This window comes from Macaca mulatta, chromosome 13, assembly GCF_049350105.2.
Source record: "Macaca mulatta isolate MMU2019108-1 chromosome 13, T2T-MMU8v2.0, whole genome shotgun sequence".
NCBI classification, from domain to species: domain Eukaryota; kingdom Metazoa; phylum Chordata; class Mammalia; order Primates; family Cercopithecidae; genus Macaca; species Macaca mulatta.
Window position 1 is genome coordinate 70,134,659 of NC_133418.1, and position 23,232 is coordinate 70,157,890.

Consider the following 23,232-nt stretch of genomic DNA (forward strand, 5'->3'; position numbering starts at 1 on the left):
AGCAACCTTTTGAAATAGATACTACTATTAGCCCTATTTTACAGGTGAATAAACTAAAGTTTTGCTGGTGGTGGCACAGCAAAAAAATGAAGAAACCAAGAGGACTTGAACCAAGTGGGTATGACTCCAAAGCCCATGCTTTAAATGAACAAACTCGCCTACCCTCTAAGGCAAGAACCCTTTAATAGTGGTCCATGTCAGAAAAATATCAAAAAGACTCAAGGCTCTTAAATAAGGAAATGAATGACCCCCATCAAAGTCTAATTACGCCTAGGACAGTTACCCACCCAGCCAGGTTTCCCTGTACATACACAATGGGGCTGATATCGCCCCCAAAAGGAATAAAAATTCATTTTAGGGATGAGGCAAAAAATTGTATTCTTTTTCATATAAGCATAGATATACAATGTATCTATGGCATGAAAATTTCATGGGTGGGCAATTAGAAGAAAAAAAATGTCGGCCGGGCGCGGTGGCTCACACCTGTAATCCCAGCACTTTGGGAGGCCGAGGCAGGCAGATCACGAGGTCAGGAGTTAGAGACCATCCTGGCTCACATGGTGAAACCCAGTCTCTACTAAAAATACAAAAAATTAGCCAGGCGCAGTGGCAGGCGCCTGTAGTCCCAGCTACTCGGGAGGCTGAGGCAGGAGAATCACTTGAACCAGGAAGCGGAGGTTGCAGTGGGCCCAGATCGCGCCACTGCACTCCAGCCTGGGCAACAGAGCGAGACTCCGTCTCAAAAAAAGAAAAACAAAAAAGTCACACTGGGTTAAGGGGCTCACACTTGTAACACCAGCACTTTGGGTGGCCCAGGCAGGAGGATCGCTTGAGGCCACGAGTTCGAGAGCAGCCCAGGCAACAAAGTGAGCCTGTCTCTACAAAAAAATTAAAAATTAGCCAAGTGTGGTGGCACAAGCCTGTAGTCCCAGACACTCAGCTTGAGATGGGAGGATCACTTGAGCCTGGGAGGCCAAGGCTGCAGCAAGCTGTGATCATGTCAAAGCACGACAGCCTGGGCGACAGAGCAAGACCCTGTCACAAAAATAAACAAATAATCTAAAAAATTCCTATTGGGGATGGGAATAATGGAAAAAATGATGAGAAACACTATCCAAGCTAAAGAAAAAAATGCTTATCTCCTTTAATGAAGATGTAACCACCCAAAAGTTTCACCTCCCTTGCTATCTAGATAGATCCTATTTATAAAGACAGGGGAATTGCAATAAAGTTATTCACACAGAGCTGGCTGTGCAGCAGACCAGAGTTTTGTTATTACTTAAAACAGTCTCCCCAAGAATTTGGAGACTGGAGTTTTTAAGGATAATTTGGTGGGTAGGGGGCCACCGAGTTGGCAGTTCTGATTGGTAGGGCTGGAGATGAATACGGAGTTGAAAATGTCCTCTTGCACTGAGTCAGTCCTGGGTGGGGGCCACAAGACCAGATAAGCCAGTTTATCCTTCTGGGTGGTGCCAGCTGATCCATCGAGGACAGGGTCTGCAAAATGTCACAAGCACTCATCTTAGGTTTTGCAATACTGATGTTCTCCCCAGGAACCATTTGGGGAGGTTTAGAATCTTGCAGCCTCCATCAGCATGACTCCTAAACCATATTTTCTAATAGTGTGGTTAATTTATTAATCCTACAAAGGCAATCTAGTCCCCAGGCAAGAAGTGGGTTTTGTTATCATCTTTGTTTTTTTTTTTTTTTTTTGAGACGGAGTCTGGCTCTGTCGCCCGGGCTAGAGTGCAGTGGCCGGATCTCAGCTCACTGCAAGCTCCGCCCCCCGGGTTTACGCCATTCTCCTGCCTCAGCCTCCCGAGCAGCTAGGACTACAGGCGCCCGCCGCCTCGCCCAGCTAGTTTTTTGTATTTTTTAGTAGAGACGGGGTTTCACCGTGTTCGCCAGGATGGTCTCGATCTCCTGACCTCGTGATCCGCCCGTCTCGGCCTCCCAAAGTGCTGGGATTACAGGCTTGAGCCACCGCGCCCGGCCATCATCTTTGTTTTAAACTACAAACTAAGTTCCTCCCAAAGTTACTTTGGCCTACACCCAGGAAAGAACAAGGACTGCTTGGAGGTTAGAAGTCAGATGGAGTTGGTTAGTACAGATCTCTTCTGCTGTCTCAGTTAAAGTTTTGCAATGGCGGTTTCAAACACTCGAAAAAAGCCTCAAAAGAGAGAAAGATGAAGAGCACATTTCTCTGTACTAAAGAACTAGAATTTCACATATCACGGGTCCCACTCATTATGTCTCTGATACAAAATCTCAGAGTGGCTACTCCCCACCAGAACTAACGTGTGTACACTTTAGGGGAGCAGTGAAGATTTAGTCATCTTCTCCCTACAATATTCAAATGCTAAAACGCCCATTATGAACTTCTGTTCTCAATATTCAGAGATAAAACTCTTTCCTATAACTTTCCTATAAAGATGGAAGATGCCACTGGAAGGTGGAAGGTGGTTCTAGTTTTATAAACAATACAGTCCAATAGACACTTTTTGTTTTTCTTAATGGGCAAATTCAACCAGGCTCTATACTCTTTGAAGGGGTAAAATTCACCCTTGCTATAATGGAAATTAATTGTTTTTAAAGATTTCACTTGTGGGAAATACACTGTTTATTTTAAAACATTCTGCCAAAAAGATCTCATCACCATGGTTTAAAAACTTATCATTATTATACAGTATAACCATGAATACACTCTATGACAAAAAACAATACAAGAGAGAAACATGGCACCCTCCTCACCTTCCTCCATTTTACAGAGCAAACTGCACAAGGAACAGTGATATTACAAATGGATTTATTATTTGAGTCCCTGACAAGAAAATTCTTTATATGCTGCATAGAAATTTATCCTTCTTCACTATTCACACATTAAAGTTGTAAAGTACCAGGCCAGGCATGGTGGCTCACACCTGTAATCCCAGGACTTTGGGAGGCCGAGGCGGGCGGATCATGAGGTCAGGAGATCGAGACCATCCTGGCTAACACGGTGAAACCCCATCTCTACTAAAAATACAAAAAATTAACCAGGAGTGGTGGCAGGCGCCTGTAGTTCCAGCTACTCGGGAGGCTGAGGCAGGAGAATGGCGTGAACTTGGGAGGCAGAGCTTGCAGTGAGCTGAGATCACGCCACTGCACTCCAGCCTGGGCGACAGAGCAAGACTCCATCTCAAAAAAAAAAAAAAAAAAATTTAAAGTACCTTACTTCTTCTCTGCTTACATATAATACTCTCTAAATTCTAAATATAATTTTATAAGTTCTAATACTTTGAAAAATCAGCTGAATGTTGAAAGTAGATCTAGAGAGAAAGGTTAATTTTTCCAGTGTTCATTTATAAGCCTCAAAATCACCTAACTTGAACCAACTAAAATATTTTTTAAGTCCCACCAAATAAATACACAGCTATTCTCACATACACGGCAGTTCAAGGCCATCCTTGTTTCTGTTCCACATACAGAGAAGAGCTATTAAAATTGAAATTAACTGATGTCTTCCGGTTGACTAAATTATTTTTAAAAATAGAAATTATTAAATCAATAGAGAACTAGCACCATGGTCTTATGGCTAATGTGGGGTGTTTCTAAGCCACCATAAATAAAAATTTGGTCTTACATTTAATTCTAAATTGTTTTAAATTACATTAGAGTATAGTTCTAATGGTGCTGCTGCCAGAATACCAATCCTGAATTTCGGTGGGTTTGGCATTTCATTGCCTTATGCGTTGTGAAATTTCATAAGTTAGTATCATATGCCTGAACAACACAGGAACAATAAAGAACTTTTTATTTGTAGGCTGACTTCTCCTAGAGCAACCCAATGCCAAAATCCTCTGCAAATCTATCAAGTGGAAATGCATATCTCAATTACCTGGAAGAGAATGAAATGAAATATGTAAAACTGCACTGAAAAGCAACACTATACTAAGTGATATGTGGGACACATATACCTCCCCCTACCACCACAAGCTCTGCAAGGGCCAGCATCCTCTCTGTTCTGTTCTAGAGTGGTTTCTTGTTTGTTTGTTTTGAGACAGGGATTCCTTCTGTTGCCCAGGCTGGAGTGCAGTGGGGCAATGTTGGCTCACTGCAACCTCTGCCTCCAGGACCTCCGCCTCCCCAGTAGCTGGGACCACTGGCACAGACCACCACGCCTGGCTAATTTTTGTATCTTTTGTAGAGCCAGGGTTTCGCCATGTTGCCTAGGCTGGTCTCCTGGGCTCAAGTGATCTGCCCGCCTCAGCCTCCCAAAGTGCTGGGATTACAGGCGTGAGCCACCGCGCCCAGCCTATTCTGTTCCTCTTTAAACCATTAGTACCCAGCAGGGCCCCTAAGCCACAGCAGGTGCTCAAAGACAACTGTGAAATGCAACGCAGATGGTAGGAGCTGTGTCGCCGCAGCGTAATCTAACTCTAAAGCACAGTGCTTCTTCCTACCTAAACTGTATGTACTTTGGATCCCAGTAAAATTCTTATTGTTATATAGGAACAACCTTCTCTTTACTCAGATTCATTCAGCGAAGGTTATAAATTTGTAAGTTATAAAATTATAAATTTATTTTCAACTGTCACAAAACGAGGGGTCATATTTGGATAGGATTGCAGTAATCACTAATTTCACAATGTCACCTGTATTTGTCTTTTAATATATTTATTTTAAATACAGATTTTTTTTTTTTTTTTTTTTGAGACGGAGTCTCGCTCTGTCACCCAGGCTGGAGTGCAGTGGCCAGATCTCAGCTCCCTGCAGGCTCCGCCTCACGGGTTTACGCCATTCTCCTGCCTCAGCCTCCCGAGTAGCTGGACTACAGGCGCCTGCCACCTCGCTCTGCTAGTTTTTTGTATTTTTTAGTAGAGACGAGGTTTCACCGGGTTAGCCAGGATGGTCTCGATCTCCTGACCTTGTGTTCCGCCCGTCTCGGCCTCCCAAAGTGCTGGGATTACAGGCTTGGGCCACCGCGCACGGCCTTAAATACAGATGATTTTAAGATCATTTCCCTTTGTAAAATATCCTAAATCCTAGACTGTCATGGTGACCCAGATTTCCAGAGATTTACACTTTATTAGTTAAATTTTCTCAAAGAGCTGTTCAAGTAACTACCATTGCTTGCACTAACACTGCAGCAACAAGCCTTTCCCCTTTGTATGCTTGGTAAATGTTTCCCAAACTTACTTAGAAATCCATTACCTTTCAAATAAACAAAATGACTAAAGATTGGCCTATGATACTTGAAAGGAAGAAAACATCAATCCTAGAAAAAACATTTAAATAATTATCATTTTAACACGATCAAACCTCTATTAGAGGGGTCCCCAACCCCCAGGCCACACAGCAGAAGGTGAGCAGCAGACAAGCAAGCGAAGTACAGCTGTTCCCCACAGTTTGCATATACCTACTATCTGAGCTCTGCCTCCTGTCGGATTCGTGGTGGCATTAGAGCCTCCCAGGAGCACAAACCCTACTGTGAACAGCACATGAGAGGGATCGGGATTGGGCCACTCCTAATGAGAATCTAATGCCAGATGATCTGTCACTGTCTCCTATCACCCCCGCCAATGGGGCCATCTAGTTGCAGGAAAACAAGCTCAGGTGATTCTATATCATGGTGAGTTGTAAAACTATTATTATTACTATTGTTATTTTTTGAGATGGAGTCCAGCTCTGTCACCCAGGCTGGAGTGCAGTGGCATGATCTCGGCTCATTGCAACCTCCGCCTCTTGGGTTCAAGAGGTTCTCCGGCCTCAGCCTCTGCAATCCCTAGCTGGGATTGCAGATATGTGCCACCACCACACCTGTCTAATTTTTGTATGTTTAGTAGAGACGGGGTTTCACTATGTTGGTCAGGCTGGTCTCGAACTCCTGACCTCAGGTGATTCGCCCACTTTGGCCTCCCTAAGTGTTAGGATTACAGGTATGAGCCACCATGTCCCGCCAGAATTATTTCATTATATATTACAATGTAATAATAATAGATATAAAGTACACAGTAAATGTAATGCGCTTGAATCATCCCGAAACCATCCCCACAACCGTCAGTGGAAAAACTGTCTTCCATGAAACCAGTCCCTGGTGCCAAAAAGGTTGGAGACCACTGCTCTATTACTAAAATCTGTTTAAACCTGATCAATCTGGAAAAAAAAACAAAAAACAAAATATTGTTTAACAATACAGTCTATACAGTCTGGAATCCATTAGAGGCCTGCACATGACTGCTTAAAAGCTTATTTTCAAAGGTACTCAATATCAAGCTTGGTAACAAAAGTCAGTTAAAGTAAATGTGGATTCACTTTGGCTCTCCAGAATATCTAAACATGAGTATACAAGAAAAATGAGCCATGGTGCCTAAAATATTGCCGTAAGTTTAGAGCCACAAAAGAGATCTCTGATTTACAATGCATTTATCATAGGTGACAGCCACAAGTTAAGTATGTTAAGTATGACTACTGTGGAGCCAGACCCTACTCAACCGAGCCAATCAGCCCAACACTCAGGCTGGGGATACCTTACCACACTTTCCAGAAAGTCACAGGATAATGCACAGTCTGTCCAAAGCTGCATGGGCTTGTAAGTCAAACTTACCTGGCTCCTACTATTGCTCAAACGACTGCAAAATGAAAGGAAGATCTTAGCTGGTGAAGTCTTCAATCAGGCATAAGAGCAAAAGGAATCAGCAAGTTTCTGTGTTCTCCCAATAGGGGGAAAAAACTTAGAAGGCAAGATCAGGGCATCCACACCACTCTAAATTTCTTTAAAATCTCCCTGGTGATGTGATTTTTGAAACTGCATTTTTCAACTACTTACTTGACCAAAATCAAGCCCATAACTTCATCTCCTTGAAATATGTTACTAATAAACAAGTTTTCTATTTCCCAAAATATCTGCAACATCATATGCGCTTTGTTTTTCCTATCTCAAAATGCTTTCGAAGCAGTTGCTTCTTTTGTCAAAATCAGCAGCACAGAAGAATGAACCGGATGTCAGGGCAATTTGGAACATTTGGAGGGAACTAAATTCTGTTAGTATTCTACGACTCTGCAGAGAGAGAAAAATCACAGGCTGGGCACAAGCAGTAGCTGGATTTTTAGTGGAGCCTGAGTGTTATGGACCAAATTGTGCTCACCTTCCAAATTCACATGTTGTAGGAGCAACCCCTAATGTGACTGTATTCGGAGACAGAGCCTGTAGGGAGGTAATCTAGGTTAAGTGCGGTCATAATGGTAGGGCCCTAATCCAATAGGACTGGTGTAGTTATCAGAAAAGGAACAAAGAATGGCCCGGCACCGCGCAGTAGCTCAAGCCTATAATCCCAGCACTTTGGGAGGTTGAGGTGGGTGGATCACTTGAGGTCAGAAGGTTGAGACCAGCCTGGTCAACATGGTGAAACCCTGTCTCTAATAAAAATACAAAAATTAGCCAGGTGCGGTGGTCGGTGCCTATAATCCCAGCTACTCGGGAGATTAAGGCAGGAGAATTGCTTGAGCCTGGGAGGCAGAGGTTGTAGTGAGCAGAGACCACGCCACTGCACTCTAGCCTGGGCAACAGAGTGAGACCCAGTATCACCAAAAAAAAAAAAAAAAAAAAAAAAAAAAAATTAAAAATTAAAAAAAATAAAAATAAAAGGAACAAAGAGATGCTATGGTCCCCCCGCACCCATTCCATCTGCACAAAGAAAAGCCCAGGTGAGGACACAGTGAGGCGGCGGCCATCTGCAAGCCAGGAAGAGAAGCCTCATCAGAAATCAACTGACAGCTCCTTGATCTTGGACTTCTACCCTACAGAACAGTGAGAAAATACATTTCTGTTGTTTAATCCGTACAGTCTATGGCATTCTGTTATGGCAGCCTGAGCAGATTAATTCACCAAGTGAACCCTAAAGCTGCCTTCTGTGCCATTAAACTCCAATCTCAATCCAAGGATCCTGTAATTAATGAAGGCTTTCTAATCTCATTAGCAATGGCACTGCTAACTCTCAATATCTTGTGATTTTAAAGACAAGGATGATGGATAAATGAGAACCACATCAACCTAAACTTTACTTTATCTGGAGAGACTCTTTTGAAGCCCCTAGTCCCAGCCCAGGGCCTCTCCTATGTTCCTATTGGTTTGTTGTTGTTTTTTCACAGCACACGTTACAATGGTGTTTAAATAATTACCTGTGTAATAATTTGTTAAGTGACTATCTTGCCTGAAAGTATACTGTACTCTCCATGAACTGTTAGGTATTTCTCTCTTTTTCATCAATGTATCCCTAAATATAGTGCCTAGCTCACAGAGGACAATACACAAATGTTTAATGAATAAACTTTATACTTAAAATTTTCTCAGCTTCGGGGAGTATTAGAAGCACTTTCCCTACCAATTCCTCTACTATCAAGAAGAAAAAATTACTCAGTTCATCCAGTGGTAAAATTTTCCAAATGTAAACTATAAGTAAAAAAAAACCCAAAAAACAAAACAGATAAGTTCTTGTAGATTGAGTCATGTACAGTTTTAAAATTATATTTACATGAGAATTTTTAAGTTCTCTCACCGACCAAAAAGCTTCAAAAGCAACTTCAAATTTCTAAGACAAATTTTCATTGCTGGCTGAGTAGGTATGTTCAAGCATGCCAGCGCTGGGACAGGTCCATGGCCTGGTCAGCCCTTTCCTCACCGCCTCCGAAAGCAGATGTAGCACAGGGAAGGTCCCAGGGCCGAGAGGGGATTCAAGTTGTTCAAGCACACATACGATCTTGCATTCAGACTTTCTTTTTTTTTTTTTTTTTTGAGACAGAGTCTCACTCTGTCGCTCAGGCTGGAGTGCAGTGGCGCAATCTTGGCTCACTGCAAGCTCCGCCTCCCAGGTTCATGCCATTCTCCTGCCTCAGCCTCCCAAGTAGCTGGGACTACAGGCGCCCGCCACCTTGCCCGGCTAATTTTTTGTATTTTTAGTAGAGACGGGGTTTCACCGTGTTAGCCAGGATGGTCTCCATCTCCTGACCTCGAGATCCGCCCACCTCGGCCTCCCAAAGTGCTGAGATTACAGCTGTGAGCCACCGCGCCTGGCCCAGATTTTTAAAAATAAAGTTCCCAAGGTTAGAAGAGATAAAAACTGACAGCAATTCAAGGAAAATGTGGCAAGCTCAATGCGAAGCAACAGCAGAAGATATAACCAAAGGAAGTTTCATTGTTAGACACCAAGTGAAATCACCCCAGGTACTGACCAAGCCAAGAGTGTCCAGAAGAGGCAGCCAGGCTGTAAGACATCTAGGAGACCCAGCCTTGGAGCTACGACCCCTGGGGAAAAGTCTAGGAGAGACACCTGGCAGGTATCTGCAGGCAGCCAGCTTCAGGAGCCGCCCTGGGAGAGCTGGCACAGATTTCCCAGCAGGCGGGGAGCAACAACTTCACAGTGGCTCAGGGTTAGGAGGTACTTTCTAACAACCAGAGCCCTCCAAAAATGCAGAGAGCAGACAGGTATTAGATTTGTTGTTGTTACTGTTGTTGTTTTCACAGCACGCACTGAAACAATATTTAAATACGACCTGTTAAATGACTATCTTGCCTGAAAGTACACTGTACTCCCCATATATTCAACAGGATAGCTACAGAAAGGACTGAGTACTGTGTGGGAAGCCAGAATGCATGTATTCCAAGATCTCATACAACTACAGGCATCTATAATTTGTTTAACCACAAAGTATTCACACCATTCTTGTGCTCCAGTACAATGCAGTAATACTACAATAAGTAAAACTTGGTTGCCAAGGTGTGTAAAACACTCTCTTCAATGGGGCTCAGAAGATATTTCAAAATAATGGCTTTTCCATCCCTATGTTTAACTGAATCACTATTACTTTAATTGTAACCATCCTCTGGGGTGTTGTCATATTAAGAAAATATTTGCACTCTCTTCATAAACAAAGTATTCTTCTACAAACATTTATACACGTTTTCACTGGATTTCACAACCCCACTGAAAATAATGCGCAAAAAGTTCTCAAAACAGCTTCTGCATTCTGATGAAAACATTCACTTTAAGTACACCACTGGAAATATTTATCACGAAACCAATTATTTTATTTAGGAGTTTTATACTTTTTAAAGTATTATAAGGTACCAAGTAAAACATATGCTTATTTAAAAAAAATATTTTAATTAGAAAATACAGTCATCCCTCACTACCCATGGGCGACTGGTTCCAGGACCCCCTATGAATACCAAAATCCATGGATGCTCAGGTCCCTTATATAAAATGGTGCAGTATTTGTATATAACCTACACACATCCTCTCATGTATTTTAAATCACCTAGAGATTACTTATAATTCCCAATACAATGCCTATACATCACCTCATTCACATGGATTCAATGAAGTTTTCAGCAAGCAGCAAATTGAACTTCTCCTTTTTGGAACTTGGTGGATTTTTTTTCCCACATATTTTCTATCCATGGTTGGTTGAATTCACAGATGCAGAACCCACGGATACAGGGGGCCAGCTGTACTGCTTATGCTGGTATGACTTCTCAGTCACCCAAAGAATATCATTGAGTCTAGGATTTTATCCTTCGAAAAAGGAGGAAATACTCGTACTAGCTAAACAGATATGAAAATCCAAAAGGTTTTTATTTAAGAAAGTCATAGAACATCAGAATGTAAAACAGCTATGCCTCGCAAGTCCTTTGTCTACACAAACCTCTCTGCCTCTTCAGGTTGGAAGGAGGGGAGGTGGTGGCACCTCAGAAAGTAGTTTTCCTAACAAATTACTCCCTTACTTTTCTCCTAATCAGATATTTGCTTTAATGGAGGAGATTTGAACAAGTCAGTCCCACCTAGTCACTTAAAAATCAATGCACACATATTCAGCATTAGTCATATTGTAACAAATTCCTAATATAGTGTGGGGCATTAGATAGAAGAGAATAGATAGAAGAGAGGAGTTGGTGATAAACCAAACCAAGCAATCAAAATACTACACCTGAAGTCTGCAGAATATGGTTTGTTATGGTTGTTTTAACGCAGTTCTCGGAAATGTCCTTAACATTTTCTATATATAGATTATGACAGCACCAAAATATTCCCCCCAAAAGTGAACTAATACATTTAGAAGCATCAAGAAAATATGGGAAAGCCATTCGTTGTAACCATATTCAGCTACTGAGGGATGTATAGTTAGATATTCAGCAGTTCCTCAGCCAGAAGTGGGTTGGTTTTGCTTTTTGGCAATGGGTATATGTTTTTAATATTGCTGTGTTACTCAAAAACAGCTGATGTGTTCAAAGACTAGAAAGGAAAGGGCTGTTTGTGAAACCAGTGATGAGAGCATGGATCAAAATAATGACCTACAAGGATGGTCACTTTCATGCTCATGGAGACTTCTCATTTCTAATCCTTGGACACTTTGAAATTCTGCTAAGGCCCTCAGATTCTCAAGAGTGTAGGTGCTGGGTGAGACAGCCAGTGTCAAAGAGATTTCTCTGAAGAGCATCTTGTTCCCACACTGGGCCTGCAGGAGGATAGACAGGTAGGGGGCATTGTTCCCTTAGCTTGCTCTGACTGCAAAGGCACTAACCAGATGAGCAATGAGACCCCTCACACTATGCCTAGTCCTCCATGAACAGGAAGGCAGTCAGGGGCTTACACAGTGTGCTGAAAGATAGGCCAAGCTCCCATGAGAATTGTGTTCATATCTCCACGTGGAGCATGCAAAAAAGCTGAGCATAATATATCAACATGGAGACACCAGTGACCAGTGTCTTGAGGCAGGTGAGAATGGATGACCAAAAATAAGCTCAGCAGATTAAGCTCCACACAACAAAAGTTATTTATTTATTTATTTTTAAACACAGGGATCACCAAACTGAAGGCTAAGAATGTGCCCAGTTGTAAAATCCAGTGTGATTACTATGCCAGGGAAGCTCCCAGGCCACACAAGCAATTCTCTTCTTTCCTCATGACCACAGAGGGAACATGGCAGTCGCCTCCAGTGCATTCTTCTCTGAGGTACCCTGGCTGATCTGTTAGTTCTCTGAGTCCGTGCAGAGCTCATTCCTGACACTTAATGAGGGCAAAGCAACAAACACCGGCCCTCTTCAACCAGACTGCTCACCACTCACACAATCTCCAGGAACCTCCATCTAGAAGCTCCAGAAGGTTCCTGCTCAACAGGCTTTACGAAAGAGGGATGATGAAGCCCTTTCCCCTGGCTTTCAGTGTCCATTCCAAGAAGAGAAACAACAACACCAACCAACCAGAAAAGCCAGAGTTTGCCCTTGGTTTTGCACTTAGATTTTCTATGAACACATCTCTGTCTGACTTCAAGGGAAGTCTATTAATCTTTCTTGATGTACAAGAACCTTGCAGGAAAAGTAGGCAGGGAGCTGTCACCCATGCACACACAGCCACACTTCAAAGTGTATTCTCTGAAGTGAATATTTATTTCTCTTCCCCTAAATGGCAGAAGGCATCTTCCTCTGTTGCCAGAAATAGACAGTTATGTCAGGAGCAGCCATCCCTGATGTAAACCAACCCTTCACAGAGTGTGAGGGGTGGGGGCAGGTAAAGTGCGACCACTCTGACAGCCTGGCCATCCCTACAGCACTAAATTGATGCCAGCTGCCCGTTACAGGCTACATTCTTGAGGTCCTGTGACTGGCTCCTGAGAAGATTAGCAAACCTTCCCATCAACTTCCAGATAAGAACAAGGGTGAGGCCTTTGGGGCTAGAAAGCAGAAACTCACCAGCTCCCCAATCAGAACCAGTCTCACTCTTGGCAGGGGTAGGGTGTCATTTCAGAGGCCAGTGTGTTTGGGGAAGGAATGAGTGAATTATTTGACTGACATCCTGCAAAGAAAAATACACATTCTCTTTCTCTCAGAGTTTAACATTTGGAGAGTGATGTTGTCATACTGTAAGAATAAAGGACAGGTCTGGAAATGAACCAAAGCTCCTTAATCTAGTCTTGCTTTACTGTGCAAATGTTTTCCTATCAAATATTCCAAAAGATGCTAATGATCACCCCCAACACAAATTTTCAGGGAGCTGCAAATACTTACCAAAACGTGATCAAGCTTTTCTCACGAAGTATCTACACACACTAGTTGCTCCAGATTCTAGCTTCCACTTCTCACAACTCCCCAGGCCCCCACCTTTGTGCTCTCTTCTCCCCAGAGAGGCTCCATCCCCAGGCAGGGGTGGGAACTCTCTGGTGCAGTGCCCAGTGCCAGCACAGGGCATCCAGGTACCACCTCCCATCAACCTGACCTGCCATGTCAAGGAGCACTGAGCAGAAAGGTGAGCAAGTAATGAGACAAAGCCTCCGAAACACGAAGAGCTGGAACTGACCAACTCAGAATCTACCAAGTCCATCTCCTCCTCTTTCTGGATGCCACAAACCTGCACCTGGCTGTCCAGCCAGGTTAGCATTTAATTGGTTTAAATTTTCCTTAATGGATATACACAGCATTAGAAATGATCAGTTATCCCTAACACTGTAACTAAATAATGTGTAGTGTTCCCTAAAAGGGAGAAGGAAGATTTCTACAAAATACAGAGGTGACCAGCTATTCAAGAAGCTCCTTTGTAATATATAGCAACTGGTCTGAAATTTGCCAGTCTCATTTAGCTAATTACAAACCTATTTGTTTCTAAAGCAATTAAAAAAAAAAAAAAAAAAGAGCCAAAGAGCCCCAGTGGCAGTTTATCATGCCTCAGATAGCTCATGTGGGAGAAGGAAGGGCAATTTCTACTTGGGTAAAGGGGACAGGAAGATGAGGACTCCTTGCTTCCTCTTCACTGGGGACCCCAGAGTCCTGCTCTCTGCAGCTGCCTAGCCTGACTGTTGACAGGGCAGTCCACAGGCCTCGAGAGAAGATCACAAGAGATCTGTAATCAGAGAATTTGACATCCCTTCCAGAAATCAGCCATTCTTTATTTGGGTCAGTCCCAGCAGGTGACTTGGGACAAGTCACCTAGCTGCTCAGGGCCTCAATTTCCTTGTCTATAAAGAGAGGACCAGACAGGAACAGTGTTCTTGGCTGCACATCACTGTCACCTGTGGGGATACTGTGATTTTTTAATTAGGCTGGCTCAGGTATGAGTGAGCATCGAGATCTTTAAAATGCGCAGCCAGCCAGGCGCAGTGGCTCACACCTATAATCCCAACACTTTAGGAAGCCACGGCAGGCAAATCCCTTGAGCCCAGGAGTTTGAGACCACCCAGGGCAACATGGCAAAACCCCATCTATACAAAAAATACAACAATTAGCTGGGCATGGTGGCTTGCATTTGTAGCCCCAGCTACTACAGGAGGCTGAAGTGGGCGGACACCTTGAGCCTGGGAGGCAGAGGTTACAGTGAGCCATGATTGCGCCACTGCACTCCAGCCTGGGCAACAGAGCCAGACCCCGTCTCAAAACAAAACAAAAAATAAAATATCCAGCCAAGGATTGAGAACTGCTAATCAGCTAGAGCTCTTACTAGCTTAAACAAAAAATGTTATAAACCTCAAATACCAATAAAATCATCAGCAGACACGCCCCACCCCTCCTTAGCATGGCGGATCAAGACCCAAAAAAACCAGAACAAATCTCTCAAAGAAAGGCACATCTCCAGCAGCCTGGTCCTGGGAACACCTGAAGCCCACTGAGTCTTCAGCCTATCCAAGCGATAGTTTCCAGTCAGCTCTAAAATTTTGTTCTATTTGAGATTTTTTTCTTTTTTTCTGTTGCCTGAAACATGAGTCTTACAAGAAAATATTTCAAACACAAATTTTGTGGTTATTTAAAATAAGCCATCACCTAATAAATGTGACTACTTGCCATTGTTTTTTCTTTCAAAGAATGAAAAACAGCCTAAAACATTTGTTCTTTCTCTCACTTTTAGTAGATTACAGATCACAGAAAAACACAAAACAAATCCTAAGAAATGAACAATTAACATTACAAAAGTAAAAAGAATTATAATTCCAAGTTGCCAAAAATACTGATTATATTTCAATTACCATTTGCGCCTTCATCTGGAAAACATGTCCTCCATTGGAAAGTACCCAGCATAACAGCTGCAATGCTTTTCCAACTTTAACAAACACTGGAAAAGTTAGCCAAAACTCAGTGTTGGCTGACATCCAGGGTTTTATTATTATGTACTATTAGTTCATAGTGAGAAACATGGGCTAAAGGAAGGGGGGAAGCGAAGTAATAACAGGGGCTTCGTAATCATGTGCAGATGTGAAGGTTTCTGAAGCTTTATCTGCCAGAAAATGCCTTCCATATTACTTCTATTACCTGTATCCTTTATTAATTAGATAATTACAAATGTTGTGTTTTCAGGACGTTATTTAGAGACTTAACTGTGAAACAGTTTTTCTTATGTCAGTGGCTGGGCCATGCTGACATTTGAATATTTTTCATATGTAAAGGAGACTGGTGGATTCTCTCCCCTTCGCTCTACGTTTTAGCAGGTGCTGAAAGCAAATCAACAGGCAAACAACCAGTCACCTTCCTCCCTTATGTCCATTTCTTGTCAAATCAATTATGGTTCAAAATCCTCTCACTTTTAGTACTACATGAATGTTGGGGCTGAAATATTTATTTTTTAAGGCTTACACAAACCGCATGGGGTGGTATGGTCTAAGCACAGACTTTTCTATCTCATGAACCAGCAAAGTTTAAACAAACACAAAAATGGAGGAACCAACATGAGTTTCTAACTTTCCCTTAAGTAAGGAGAAAAAAATTAAAACAAATACAAAAAAACTATTAATATTGCCACTATTTTATAAAGAGGAGTCAAAATAGGCCAAGAATTATCATTGTCATCTGAGAACTGAAAGATGGACCCCTTCCAGCAGTGGGCAAATGTTAACCCCACCTGAAGGCTTCTGCATGGGTGGTGAGGGCCTCAGGACATGCCTGGGCTCCACAGGTGCAAAGGCAAAAGCATGAGCTAACAGGAGGTGAAGGGTGAAGTCCTAACCAGCTGACTAGGAACAAACACAAAGTCTCTCTGGGTTTCTCTGTCTACATCTACACCTCTACCCTACTTTTAAAGTCCCTTCGTATTCTAAAGTTCCATAACCACTAGGTGAAAACACTGCAGGACTGTTACTCTTTTATTAGGATGAACCAAGTCTCTATGCACCACCAAATGTATCTCCGGCACCCAGCACAGCACTTAGCATAAAGTATGGGCTCCAGACATATTTATCGAATAAATGACTTTTCTGCTTTCCCCAGTATTCAAGGGGTCTTTAAGAAAAATGCATTGATAATAGATGCATGGGAGCTTCTTGAAAGAAAACATAGTATGGATCCAGCTTCAATTTTTCACTTTAGGGATGTATGTATAGTTGCATTATTTAAGAAACACTGATATAGCTTTTACTATGTGCCCAATTCTGAGCCCTTTACAAATATTAATTCATTTAATCCTCAAAATAACCTTTTTTGTGGTAGGCACTATTATCTTTCTATCACTTTCCAAACGAGAAAACTGTGGCACAAAGTGCTCAGGGAACATTGTCCAAGGTAACAGAGGTAAACGATAATGAAGCTGGAATTCGAATCCAAGTAGTCTAGCTTCTAAGTCTATCCTATGCTGTCTAACACAATCATCACAAGCCATGTGTAGCTATTTACATTTAATTTAAATTAAATTTAAAATTCACATAAGCCACATGCTCAGAAGTCACACACATGGCCCGCAGCAAGTCTACCAAACATTCCCATCTTGTGAATGCACCGGTCATCCTCCAGCCAGTGGAAGCACTGGTCTATGCTCTTAGCTGCTACTCTCTTGCTGCCTTTCAATCTGGGTTTGGCTCCAGAGACTGAAGCTCCAACTCCACGCTGTATGTATTCCCCAACCTAAGAAATATAACTCAAAGTTTTTTTTCAGATTGGGACTCACTAACATGTTTCTTTAAGCAAAAGAATACAGAAACAAGTTGACGGGAACTTGATTATTGATGGACTTCCTCAACAAGAATGCCAACTGGGCCTTGTTTTTTTCCTTTGTTATTCTCTACTCTCCTCCTGGCAGGATGTTTGTGGAGATGGTCTCCGGCTGTGAGGTTACTGGCGCACACTTGCACCTGTCCTGCTGTGCAGAGCTGGAACCCTGTATTTATGGATTTTGTAAGCAGAGTTCAGCCAGAGGGTAGCCCTTCCCAAAATTCAGTTCCCAAAATATTTGCAGATATTTTTTCAAAACCTAGGAAGCACACCACACAATGTTCTTTCTGTAACAAAAGGAACAGACGTTTTTGGTGGCATCAAGGCAGCCTTTAAATTCTATGGCTTGGAGACTGAGGGTTGAGCTGTCCTTGGGGAGTTATGATTTCTGCAATTCCCAAACAAGTTAGTTTCGCCTTTGAGAAAACGCAGTTGTTCAAAGTTTAAAAACCTAAGAAGGTTAACACATCAAGTCACTGTTCACACTAACACCTGAATCCAAATGTTTTGTCAAGCACAGGTAAACTATGGTAGAAGAAAGGAAATTCCTGGCATCAAGAGGCAGATCAATAAAGAGGTGACTCCCTGGTGGTTAGAGTGAGTCTCAAAGGAAGAAGAAAGAAAGTACTCAATTGAGCTTAGTGGAAAACTTGAAAAAAAAATAAAAAATTAATTCACAGTTTTTGCAGTGGCTAAATGTTCCAGTTATAAAACTGTTTCTGCATTTGTTAAATGAAACCAATATAATATCTGTAACAAAATGTACTAATTCCTTCTCTTCTTCTTCTAAGCCAAGCATTTTTCATGATGCTCATTTTCAGAGAACCCAAGACAGTTCCTCACTGCAGCTCTAGGGTTTCTCTGGCCTTATGGTAACAAAGAAAGAAGCCAGACATGCTGGTTTCCTGGTGGGGGCCCAAGACCAACGGCCAGAAGCAGATATCGAGTATTCATGTTCCATGCTGTCTGTTTATCCCCATTTACAATTTCCTGAGCAATGACCTCCATAAATACATGCCCATATCGTCATATGTAATAGCTGTATGGTGTTCTATCATACGGATATACCAAAATTTATTTAACCAAGTCCCTACTACAGGACATATAGTTGTTCACTATTCTCAGTACTTCCATGAGCACAGTAATATCATTATAACCTTGTCCAATTATCTTCATAGGATAAATTTGCTAGAGAGAAACCAACTTTCCTACAGAAATGGACCCTCCCATTGACCTTGTACAAGAGGGCCTGTTTCCCTCTACCTTAATCAGCATCCAGTATTAAGTTGTCTAAGATCACTGCAGGTCTCTAAAGTGATGGCTTGTTATTTTAATTTGCAAGTCTGCTTACTAGTGATGATGGATATGTTTTCATATAAGTTGATCATTTATTTGGGTAAGTTACTAACATTCTGTACTTCTGTTTACGTATCTGTTAAACAGAAAAAAAAACTGAACTTACATCTAGAACTGTTTTGAGGATTAAATAAGTTAACACATGTGAAATGCTTCTAATAATATATAGAAGAAAAAGCATTCCCCCCTCCAAAAAAAAAAAATGTTAACTGTTACTGTTATTTGTACCTTTTTTTTTTTTTTTTTTTTTTTAAATTTAAAGAGACCGAGTCGCTCTGTCACCCAGGCTGGAGTGCAGTGGCGTGATCTCGGCTCACTGTAATCTCCACCTCCCGGATTCTAGCAATTCTTCGGCCTCAGTCTCCCGAGTAGCTGGGATTACAGGTGCCCACCAACATGCCTGGCTAATTTTTTGTATTTTGGCAGAGACGGGGTTTTACTGTGTTGCCCAGGCTGGTCTCGAACTCCTGAGCTTAGGGAATCCACCTGCCTCAACCTCCCAAAGTGCTAGGATTACAGGCGTGAGCCATCGTGCCTGGCCTATTTATACTTTTTAAACATATTTCTGATATTGGGAATAAATCTTCCTTTGGGAACAACAGAGTTCACATAGGTGGTTACTTTTTGTGAACAGCACAGATGAAATAATTATCACTGGGTAACAAAGAACTACTGTATGAGCCCACGGGTACTTCTAGAAGGGGACCACCTCCCTTCATTTAGTTAAAATGTCTACTAGACCAGGCTATTTTTCTTTAATATGAATTCAGAAACTGCACCTGTTAATAAAAAAAATTAACTATATTCTTCGATTTACTTGCTTTTTAATAAATTATGGTTTTCCCAGAATTTTTAAACAAAATTATACAACCAAAAAAATCCCCAAAAGAGGTTATTGGTTAAATAAATCACCATATATATAAGTAGACTCTCATGCATCAAATAAAAACAATGATATTTTATGTTTACATAAAACACGGAATAATGCTCAGAGGAAACAAAGATAAAAACATATGCAAATTATGATTCTAATTTTGTTTTAAAACATATATATATCTGAAACAATATACACCAAAATGTTAAAAGTATTTAGCACTGGGTGGTGGGATTAAAGGCAATTTAAATTGTCTTATTTTTCTTAACTGTATTTTCCTTAGTTTCTACAGAGTACACTCTATTTTTGAAATGAAAAATCTTAAGTATTTGTACAGGTGGGATTCCAATGTAGTGTGCAGTTTCCTGGACAAAGCAGAGCTGTCTGGTAAGACAGAGCCTTTTTGGACAACAAGGTTCTCCTGGAAACATGATTTAAACAGATTTGAGGGGGTGGCATCACATAAGGGTTCCTTGAGTTCTGAACCTGAGGTTCCTGCCTCCTCACCTTCCCAGAGAGGGCAAGGCCCTGAGTTGATTTTGTCTGTCTCCTGCTTACCATCAGTGATGTCCAGCGCTTTCAAAACAATGCTCTAAATGTATGATAGGCACACAAGTCCCTGTTTTCCTCCATACCAACCCCTGCCACACACCCACAACCTCCTACGATTCTCAGACTCGCCGCTGAGATGCCCTCTCTACCCTCGCCTCAAGCTCACCTCCTCCAGGGGGTCTTCACTGTACCTTCTGTGCCCACATCTGTCACAGCATTCCACACACTGCACTACATCTGTCGGCCCACTTCTGCCCCGTTCTTGACTGTGAGCAGGCTGGATGAGATATAAAAGAATGGTGCAATTGGCAGACAAGTGGAGACAGAACTTATCTCAGACATTCTTTAAAAAAAAAAAAAAAGAAACTTTATTGAGGCATAACTGACATACAATGTGCATGTTACACAATTTGGTAAGTTTTGACATATGGATATACCTGTGAAACCATCACTGCCAGCAACAAAATGAGCATATCCAACACTTCGAAGTTTCCCATGCCTCCTGGCCCATCCTCACTTACCCCTGTCCTCCACCCCCAGATGACCATGGATCTGCTTTCTGTTGCTACAGATTAGTTTGTAATTTCTACATAAACGGAATCATACAGTTTTTTTTTTGGTCTGGCTACTTATCCAGTATAATTATTCTGAGATTCACTGATGTTGCTGCATATACTAACAGTTTGTTTTTATTGCTGAATAGTATACCATTAAATGGCTACAACAGTTTGTTTATCCATTCACCCATGATGGACATGTGGGTTGTTTCCAGTTTGGGGTTACTACAAATAAAGCTGATATAAACATTTGTGTATTATTTTTGCATGGATATGTGTTTTCATTTCATTAATAGGTATCTCTAGTTAAATACCTAGGAACTGAATGTCTGGGTAATATCACAGGTCATATTGTAATTTGTTAAAGAAACTGCAAGTTTTTTAAAACAATGAGCAGACAAGGACTCAAATATACCAGGGCAATATCCTCTTAAAAGGAAGATAAATCCTTTTTATTTATTTATTTTATTTATTTATTTTTTTATTTTTTTTTTTGAGACGGAGTCTCGCTCTGTCGCCCAGGCTGGAGTGCAGTGGCGCGACCTCGGCTCACTGCAAGCTCCGCCTCCTGGGTTCACGCCATTCTCCTGCCTCAGCCTCCCGAGTAGCTGGGACTACAGGCGCCCACAACCGCGCCCGGCTAATTTTTTGTATTTCTTAGTAGAGACGGGGTTTCACCGTGGTCTCGATCTCCTGACCTTGTGATCCGCCCGCCTCGGCCTCCCAAAGTGCTGGGATTACAGGCGTGAGCCACCGCGCCCGGCGATAAATCCTTTTTAAAAGGGATGATGAGTCACTTTATAATGTGAATAATCATCCCTGTAATTTTTAAAATACAATATTCACATTTGGAGTTTCTCAAGTAAGTCATGTCTATATTAATTACAGTTATGTAAAAACTTAACACTCTGTCTGCTGTCCAATTCCTATACTGTACCTCATTCTTTTTAGGATTTGGGTAGCACCATTAATTGTGTTTTTCTCTGTACTCTCTACAGCGGCCTTTATGAGAAAGAGCGTGACACTGTGATTATGTTCAAGTGTTGAAGGAGGACCCTTTCTTTGCATGTGTTCCAAGTAAAGAGAGTAACCCACTCATGTGACTTTGGGGAAGTTATATTAACTTCTGTGCCTTTGATAGACACCCTATCATCACTGACATATAGATGTAAGATATTAGGGGTCTCCTGTTTAAGAGGCTATTAAGTAATACAACACGGGCTACAGATAGAAAAGCAATTTCACATGCAAATATCTACATTGGCACTTAGCCTTGGACCCTCTTCTTCAATTTTAACCAAAATTCAGAAAACATAAAAATAAGGCCAGGTGCGCTGGCTCATTGCCTGTAATCCCAACACTTTGGGAGGCCAAGGCAGATGGATCACTTCAGGCGAGGAGTTCAAGACCAGGCTGGCCAACATGGCAAAACCTTGTCTCTACTAAAAATACAAAAATTAGCCGGGCGTAGTGATACACACCTGTAGTCCCAGCTACTCTGCTGAGGCACAAGAATCACTTGAACCTGGGAGGGGGAGATTGCAGTGAGCTGAGATCACGCCATTGCACTCCAGCCTGGGTGACAGAGTTAGACTCTGTCTCCCCTCCACCTCCCAAAAAAGAAAACACAAAACACACAATTTATAGAATATATATGTAAGAGCAACCCAGAACACAGAAGGAAATTATAACAAAACCAGAAACATCAAGATATGCTCCTTAGGCCGGGTGCGGTGGCTCACGCCTGTAATTCCAACACTTTGGGAGGCTGAGGTGGGAGGATTGCTGAAGTCCAGGAGTTTGAGACCAGCCTGGGCAATATGGCAAAACCCCATCTCTACAAAAAATGCAAAAATCAGTCGGGTATGGTGCGGTGCGCCTGTGGTCCCAGATACTCAGCAGGCTGAGGTGGGAGAATCCCTTGAACCCAAGAAGCAGAGGTTGCAGTAAGCTGTGATCATGCCACTGCACTTCGGTCTGGGAAAAACAGTGAGACCCTATCTCAAAAAAAAAAAAAAAAAAAAAGATACGTTATTTAGTTCTATCTAAACTTTAAAAAAGGATTTGATTTTCTGATGGACACTGCATTCAATATTCTGCAGACATATTAAACTGCATAACAATTTTCTAAACACAGTTTTTAAAGGATCTGAGTATAATAGCATAATAGAGCTAAACAGAGTCTGACAGCTTTTATTATTTCTACTAACTTTTCTGCTCTAGTTTATACAAGCCAATAAATCTCATTCTATTCCACATGAAAGGAAATCCACTCAGTAGTCAATTACATTTCTACTGCAGGCTGCGGGTATCTTTGCTTGAGACATAAGAGACATGTCCATGTGTTCTCTGACTCCTGTAACTTACATAAATGTTCCAGAAGCAAACCTTTTAAGTAAAAACCAAACCCCATATAAAATGTCACTAGCCTGCCTAAGTTCGAAGGCATCTACCACAGCAGTCAGTCAGTGCAAAGGGCAGTAGGTCCACCACCTGCAATGAGGTCACAAGAATGACACAGCCTTTGAAACAGGTGTTAAGTAAAACTCCTCAGACCCAGCAAATCCACTTTTAGGGATATAAGGAAAAGGTAACTTCAAATAAAAATATGAATGCAATGATGCTCATCATTGTGCTTTTTTATAGTAGCAAAAAAAAAAATTGCAGACAAACTATATGTCCAGTAATAGGGCACACCTACTTTAGAAATAGGGTACACTACTTTATACAGCCATAAAAAGTGTCTTCAAAACAATTTTTAAACATGAATACAACCCATAAAAACAAAGGGTATAAAAATGTGAGTGTATATGAGTGCAAACCGTACACCGGACCAGAATTATAGCATGGTTTAGAGCTAGGATTATAGGAATATTCTTTAATGTATTACTCTCATACTCAGAAGTTATTTTTTAAATTACAGTATATCCTAAAAATAATTATCTTGAGGTCTT

The 23,232-nt window shown here is 41.7% G+C and overlaps 1 protein-coding gene across 7 annotated transcripts in view; it reads right to left on the minus strand.

Annotated features, from left to right (window-relative positions):
* The window catches only part of SPTBN1 (spectrin beta, non-erythrocytic 1), a 213,914-nt gene that overhangs the window by 156,296 nt on the left and 34,386 nt on the right, over window positions 1-23,232 (minus strand). Inside the window, exon 2 of one of the 7 annotated variants that reach the window (XM_077958638.1) lies at window positions 19,888-19,998. The gene's annotated coding sequence lies outside the window, so the exon portion shown is untranslated. 7 annotated transcript variants of the gene reach the window in all.